The sequence below is a fragment of the Capsicum annuum genome, chromosome 12 (assembly GCF_002878395.1).
Source record: "Capsicum annuum cultivar UCD-10X-F1 chromosome 12, UCD10Xv1.1, whole genome shotgun sequence".
Taxonomy (NCBI): domain Eukaryota; kingdom Viridiplantae; phylum Streptophyta; class Magnoliopsida; order Solanales; family Solanaceae; genus Capsicum; species Capsicum annuum.
The window spans coordinates 147,705,161-147,712,367 of NC_061122.1; the positions used below are offsets into that span (position 1 = coordinate 147,705,161).

At 34.3% G+C, this 7,207-nt stretch overlaps 1 non-coding gene across 1 annotated transcript; it reads left to right on the forward strand.

Annotated features, from left to right (window-relative positions):
• The first annotated feature begins 5,907 nt into the window (after positions 1 to 5,907).
• On the forward strand, positions 5,908 to 6,014 carry LOC124889887. Its single transcript, XR_007048800.1, has one exon. It is a non-coding gene; the product is annotated as a small nucleolar RNA R71 (small nucleolar RNA).
• The last annotated feature ends 1,193 nt before the right edge of the window (positions 6,015 to 7,207 follow it).

Below are 7,207 nucleotides of genomic sequence, written 5' to 3' on the forward strand. Positions count from 1 at the left end.
GAAGTGAGCAAGATTAGTCATCCTATCCACAAGGATCCAAATTGAATCATATTAGTTACAAGACATCGAAAGGCCTATAAATAAATACACTTATCCATGAAGTAAGCTACATCCCTCTTCCTATTGTTCTACTAATAGATCTTCTTCAAAGTATGATACAGCTTTGTCGAAGCTGGATAAACTATATAACTCAACTTATCAAACTTAGTCAAAATCCTCTCTCCCAGTCTATCAGTACTAGGAACATACAACCTTCCTTTGTACCTCAAGATACCATCACCACCAATCTCAAAGGCCAAAATCTTGTACTGCTCTGCATGATCCTTAATCTTTATAAGAATGGGATCCAAAGCTTGATTCTTCTTTACCTCAGCATCGAGAGATGATTTAATCACTTCTTGAACAATTACCCTTCTATCCTTCAAGTCAAAATGATGAACTGCCAAATTATCCAAACGGTGAATATCCTGTACCAATCCTTGCTTTTACTCATCCACATAAGATAAACTCCCCATGGATAACCTACTAAGAGCATCAACAACCACATTAGCTTAACCTGGATGATAGTGGAGAATTATATCATAGTCCTTTAGCAACTCAATCTGTTGCATATTCTAATGATTCAACTCCTTCTGAGTAAACACATACTATAAGCTCTTATGAATCGAATTGATGTCAACATGCACCCCATATAAATAATGGCACCAAATACTCAAATAAAATACCACCGCCTCCAACTCAAAATAATAAGTCGGATAATTCCTTTCATGAACCTTTAGCTACCTAGAAGCATAGGACATAACTTTCCCATGCTACATCATGACACAAGCTAGTTCTACAAGGACACATCATCATACACCCAAATTCCATCCATACCTTAAAAAAGAGGTCAGAACTGGCATAGAAGTAAGCCTATCCTTTAACCTCTCATAGCTACCCTCATAAGCATCGTACCATAAGAATTTTACCTTTTTTTGAGTCAACTTCATTAATGGTGCAACAATAGATGAAAAGCTCTTCACAAACCTCCTATAATACCCATTCAAATATTAACCACCTCAACTTTCTGTGGATCTTTCTTAATCGTCATACTAGAAACAATATACCCAAGAAAAGTCACAACATTCAACCAAAACTCACACTTAGAAATTTAGCATACAAATTCTGATCCTTTAAGAGTCTGTACCACAATTTGAAGATCATTGGCCTGATCGTCCTCACTCTTAGAATACATCAAGATATCATCAATGCAGATTATAACAAATAAGTCCATCAACTACCTAAAAAGCTGATTCATAAGATCCATAAAAGTAGTCAGAGCATTAGTCAATCCAAATGACATAACCAAGAAATCAAAGTGACCATACACGGTTTGGAAAAATAGTATTGGGTATATCATCCTCAAATGTTCAACTAATGATAGTCTGTACAGAGGTCAATCTTAGAAAAATATCTAGCACCCTGAAGCTTGTAAAAAATATCATTAATCCTAGAAAGAGGATATTAATTCTTTGATGTCACCTTATTCAACTACCAATAATTTCTACACATCCAAAGAGACCCATCATTTTTTCACACAAAAAACATAGTGGCACCTTACAGGGAACTACTAGAATGGATGAAAACATTATCAAGAAGATCTTCAAATTGATTTATTAGTTCTTTCAACTCAGTCAAAGACATTATAGATAGAGGAATAGAGATAGGATGGGTATCTGATAAAAGATATATCCCAAAATTTATTTCTCTATTAGGAGGAATACAAGGAAGATCTTTAAGAAACATATCACAAAACTCATTGACAATAGGGATAAATTCCAATAAAGGAACCTTAGAGCAAGAATCTTTAACCCGAATCAAATGATATAGTCATTGCTTGGAAATAAATGTCTGGGCTCTACGATAAGAAATAAACCTCTCTTTAAGCACTATGAAAATTCTCTCCCATTCAATTACCGATTCTTTAAGAAATTAGAAATTGACTTTTTGATTCCTACAAACTAAAGAAGCATAGAATGAATGAATCCAATACATCCCTAAGATTACATTGAAGTCTACCATATCAAGTCCTACTAAATCCACCAAAGTTTCTTTATGAAAAATAGACTCCGCACAACCCCTTTACATCTTTCTAGCCACAATAAATTCACCCACCCCAGTAGAAATAAGAAAGGTTCAAAAATACTTTTGAGACCAAATCCAAAATGCACAACCACATATAGGGTTACATAGAAAAGGTTGGACTGCAAATAAAGAAGACAATACATATTATCAAAAAAGAGGTTTAACGTACTAGTGACAACAATAAAAGGTGCCTCAGATTCCTGATGGGTGGCAAGATCACATAGATGATTCCATCTAGTGCCACTACAAGCAGTAGCACCCTTTTGTGTAGAAGATGAAAAAGTAGCGATTGAAACTTTATCTGCCTAGGGGTTACCTTAGCTATTGTGCAATCCTGCTACGTATGACCATGCTTACCACAGTTAAAGCACTGATTCCTCCCCCTATCATAATATCCCATTGAAGTTTCATAAAAGCTACAAAGAGGATATGGAGGGGCTGACTAAGCTCTACTAGCCTGAGACTAGGCACCCTGTGCCTTAGGACTACTACTAGTGTGGAATTAATAATCACTAGACGACTTTATATAAGGAGAACTAGTCGAAGAATATGAATGATATTTTCCCCAATCTTTTTCTTGCTCCACTTCCTACCATCTCTTCTGCCATTCTACTAATTTTCATCCTGCTCTGAATACCTAAACTTCTTACTCTGCCTTTTTCCAATATTTTCCTATATTTTCTTTTTATCATTCACTTGCTGCATATAAACTATAAGTCTAGATATGGCTATGTCAATGTTCAAAATTGTAGACTTACACTCCAATAAAAAGTCACGGTACAATCCAGAAGCAAAATTTCTCATCTTTTCCCTCCTAGAAGATGCCAACTCGAGAGCATAATGAGACAACTACTGAAATTTTAGGGCATACTCCTTCGCACATATCTCCCCTACTTTATATTCACAAACTCCTCTGCCTTAGCTTTCCTCATCTCCTAAGGAAGAAATAAGAAAAAAAGGCACCTGAAAACTCATCCAAAAAAATGGATTTGTATCGTCACCTCTTATTTACTCCCACTATTCATACCACTGATAAGCCACATCTTTCAACTAGTATGGAGGGAACTCCACACCCTCAAAATTGATAACATGCCTTACCCTAAATGTCTTCTTCATATCATCCACAAACCCTTGAGCACCTCCTTAACCTTAGAGCTAGTAAGGGTTGAGGAATTTAATCTCATAAATTGGCCAACTCTAGTGACCTCATAAGAAATAGCAATAACACCAACATGATCAGACTGGCGAGATCGAGAGATCACCAACTGAGTAAGAAAATAAATCGACTGACGGAACCCACATTAGAGATTTCACCTTGACTAAATGTCTTATAGCCACTCCCTTATGAGTGTGGTGCTCAATAATCCCATAAAAGAGACAATATTTGACATGACTTTGTGGACACTCAATGACCTTGAACCTAGGATCTGATACTAAGATTGTTATGACACAATCACGTTACTAGTCATGATAGGTATCTCAAGCCTACCGAGGACCAGAGACCACCCCCATAGCCAGTTTGTTCAAGCAAAAACAAAGAAGAAGAAAACCAAAAAATAAATATAAAACACTTAAAGTGACTTTAGAATAAGCACTAAGAGTCAACAACACCATCTAACCCACACATGTCCACAAAAGCCTTTAAACCAATCTGAATATCTAACTAGGTCGAGATATGCCCTCGACCATGATAGTGACAATAACAATGATAATGTTAATGTGAAATCTTTATTTATAAAATTTAGAAAGAAACCTATGGAATAACCAAGATTTTTTAAAGATAAAAGCTCACCACTTCACCACGAGCCAACCAATGAACTAGATCACCAATGCTACACAAGGATAAAATAAGTGCCTTTTGACCCTACATTATTAGATAATGTAGAATCCTAGGATGGTTAGCGGGGTGAGCACTAGCATGTAACTCAACATATGGATAAAATAATGACATCTCAAGATAAATTCCAAACTCAATGTACATGTTCACATAAATGCATAAATGCATATATATAAGATGCTAGGATAGGAAACAAGGTCAAATTGGATAGTTAAAACCATTAGCCTGGACTGTGTAGCTCGAACCATCCTAAATACACCCACAGGCTATGTGAATTTGAATCTTCCCATCGAAAGGGCATAGTACATGTTATCTGTATAAACTAAAGAAATTCAAGGAATGGCTAGTGAATCAATAACTGCATCCATTTCAAAACATAAACATTAAGTGTGAACTATGCACATAGTCACCAAGGCCTCCACGCTAGTAGATGTGGTTTCCATTATTGGTCACCTCAGGATATCCATCTTCTATGGCAAGCTAAACAACCAATTTTAAGATAAACTAAAACATTTACATATAACCCATCCATTTAAAAAAGGATTCATCCATTTAGGCATTTATCCAATGGTATTATCATACCTAATTATTCTTTCAAGCCAATTCCATTATGCAAAACAAAACCAATTAGCCATAAGACTTCAAAGTTCTAATGTTAAATCAGTCCATGGCCACCAAGACGTATCAAAACCTTTTTTATCCATTTATCCATTAATGAAATGCAATAGTTTAGTAAAGTATGCAAACTCGTGTAATTGTCCATATTTCAAAACAAATTATGCAAGTGGGCTGAGGTAATTTCTTATTGCAAACCAAAATCCATAAATTCGGGGTATTCCATGACCTCCATTTCATTAACCATAATCATACACCCGATGAGTTCCCAAATCCATCCATAAACCATAAACAAATGTATGTAAACCATGAGGATACCATTTAACCAATAATCATCCAAAATACTCAACCCAAAATCTAAAACCAAACATAAAAAAAGCCATATGAATACTAAAAAATTATATGCCGAGATAAAATATAAGTTTAGGGATGAGATACATGCCTGAAAACACCAAGAATTTGTAAAAGAATCTACATTTTGAGCCCTAGATGACCAAATTGTTAAAACCCTTGCTTAGTTATTTACTTGGGAATTTTGAGAGAGAAAAGAGTGTTTATGTTATCTTTAAATGGTGGAAATATGGCTAAGGAAATGTTTTAAGTCATGGGAATTGTCTAAAGAAAGGGAAAAAACTAAATTACCCTTAATGAAAAACGTACAGGAAAATAACACCCAATCACTATAGGTCTTGTAACTACTCATAGTCACCGGTTATGAGTCCTCACCACAACATGTAGTTTGGGGAGTAACCAGGGCCACCTCTACTTGTTTGGTCATGACTCAAACCTTACAACTCATGACCTCACCATATGTTGATTCTAAAATCTAGGTTGACTTTTTATTTATTGCTTTGGAATGCTTTGACGATTTGCAACACCATTATAATAGCTTCATTGAAAGCTCAAATGTTTTTATACCATGGGACAACAAAAATGTATGGCTTATATCTAAGGAAATTAACCTATTTATCATTATAGACATTTGTTGCTTGACATTCATGGTTTAGATGATTTCCTCAATACATTTCACAAGCCTATACTTGACTTGAATATTGTGTATTCACCTAAAAAAATTCAAACTTGTGCGACAAATACACAATCTATTGTGTTATTCTATTTAAAGCATCTTCTTGATTAGTTGTAACTAATTTTTTGATGATGACGTGATCAAATGGCAATGGAATAGCATTTTTTGATATTTCATTTATGATTATCTAGTGCTTCTTTATTAGTTTTACCCATAAAGGAGCCTCTTGCTGCTGCATCTATCATATTTCTAGAAGAAGGATTTTATTTATGATTAAAAAATATAAAGTTGCTTAAGGATTGACATGCTATGATGTGGACATTTTCTTAATAATGCTTTTAATCTTTCCCAAGCCTGATAAACTAACTTAGTACTATTCTTCATGAAATTAGAAATATCTTTCTTAACTTTATGGTTTAAGTAGGGGAAAATATTTAGTTAGAAATTTTTGAGTCATTTGATCCTATATTTTAATAGACCCTTGAGAAAAACTTCAAAACTAAGTTTTGGCATCTCCTTTTAAAGAAAAAGGAAATTGCTTTAACTTAATTGCTTCACGGAAGACTCTATTATATTTAGAAGTTTCATCTAGTTCTACAAAGTCAATCAAATGACTTTGTGAATCTTCACTTGGATTATCAGAAAAAGTATATGATTATTGAAATGTTTGAATTAATCCAGTCTTGATTCTGAAAGTGTTAGCTGCATTTGGAGGGTTTTCTAAAACTAGATTCATCATTGAAGTGATCTGGTCAAGCATAATTCCTTGGAATTCTACTTGCGTGTTTGGGCACCACTTCATCAAACTGATCATCTACAACATGTGGTGGAATTTCTAGTGGATTATTTTTCATCATCTGGTTGGTGTTCCATTCTGCCAAACTAATCTTTTGAGAAGCTGATGGTTGTCCTTTCCTACCTCAACGAGTAGTTCTTTCAATTTTTGGATCATAATTGGCCAAATATTTTGGAGATGAACGGGTCATGAACTACCAGAAACCTCTAAAGTAGAGAAAATTAAAATAAGTTAAACAAAATATTTTAAAAATAATATAAAATGAGAATGATACTAGGGAAAATTTAAGATAGTAACACAATTAATAATATAATATAATTATTAAAGTACTATATTTTATGATTATAGAAAATGTTATAATGATAATATTAATGAAGATGGAAAGGAAGATCTCAAAGTAGTATCATTTCACAACATAAAACTCGAGGTCATGACGACACTTATCACGACCTAGCCTTATAGCCCAAATCCCAAGAGCTAAGAAAATGCATAAATATTACAAAATAGAATATGAGGATAGAATAAAGTCAGGCCCTAAACCTTAAGTCAAAGCGGAAGTCTGAATGAAATACACAAATCCAATTCCAAAACTCAGAATCATAAGTACATAACATCTAATAATACAACTGATTCTGAAATATAACATATGCCTAAAAAATTACAGAAGACATAGATAACAAAACGATGAGGCCTGGAAATGACTTTGGACACCTAGAGTGTGCCACCAACTCAATTCACTATGTATCTCACGCATGAACTCAGCCACCTCTCATAGTGCTCGTACTAGGATCTACATTGAAAGGGAATT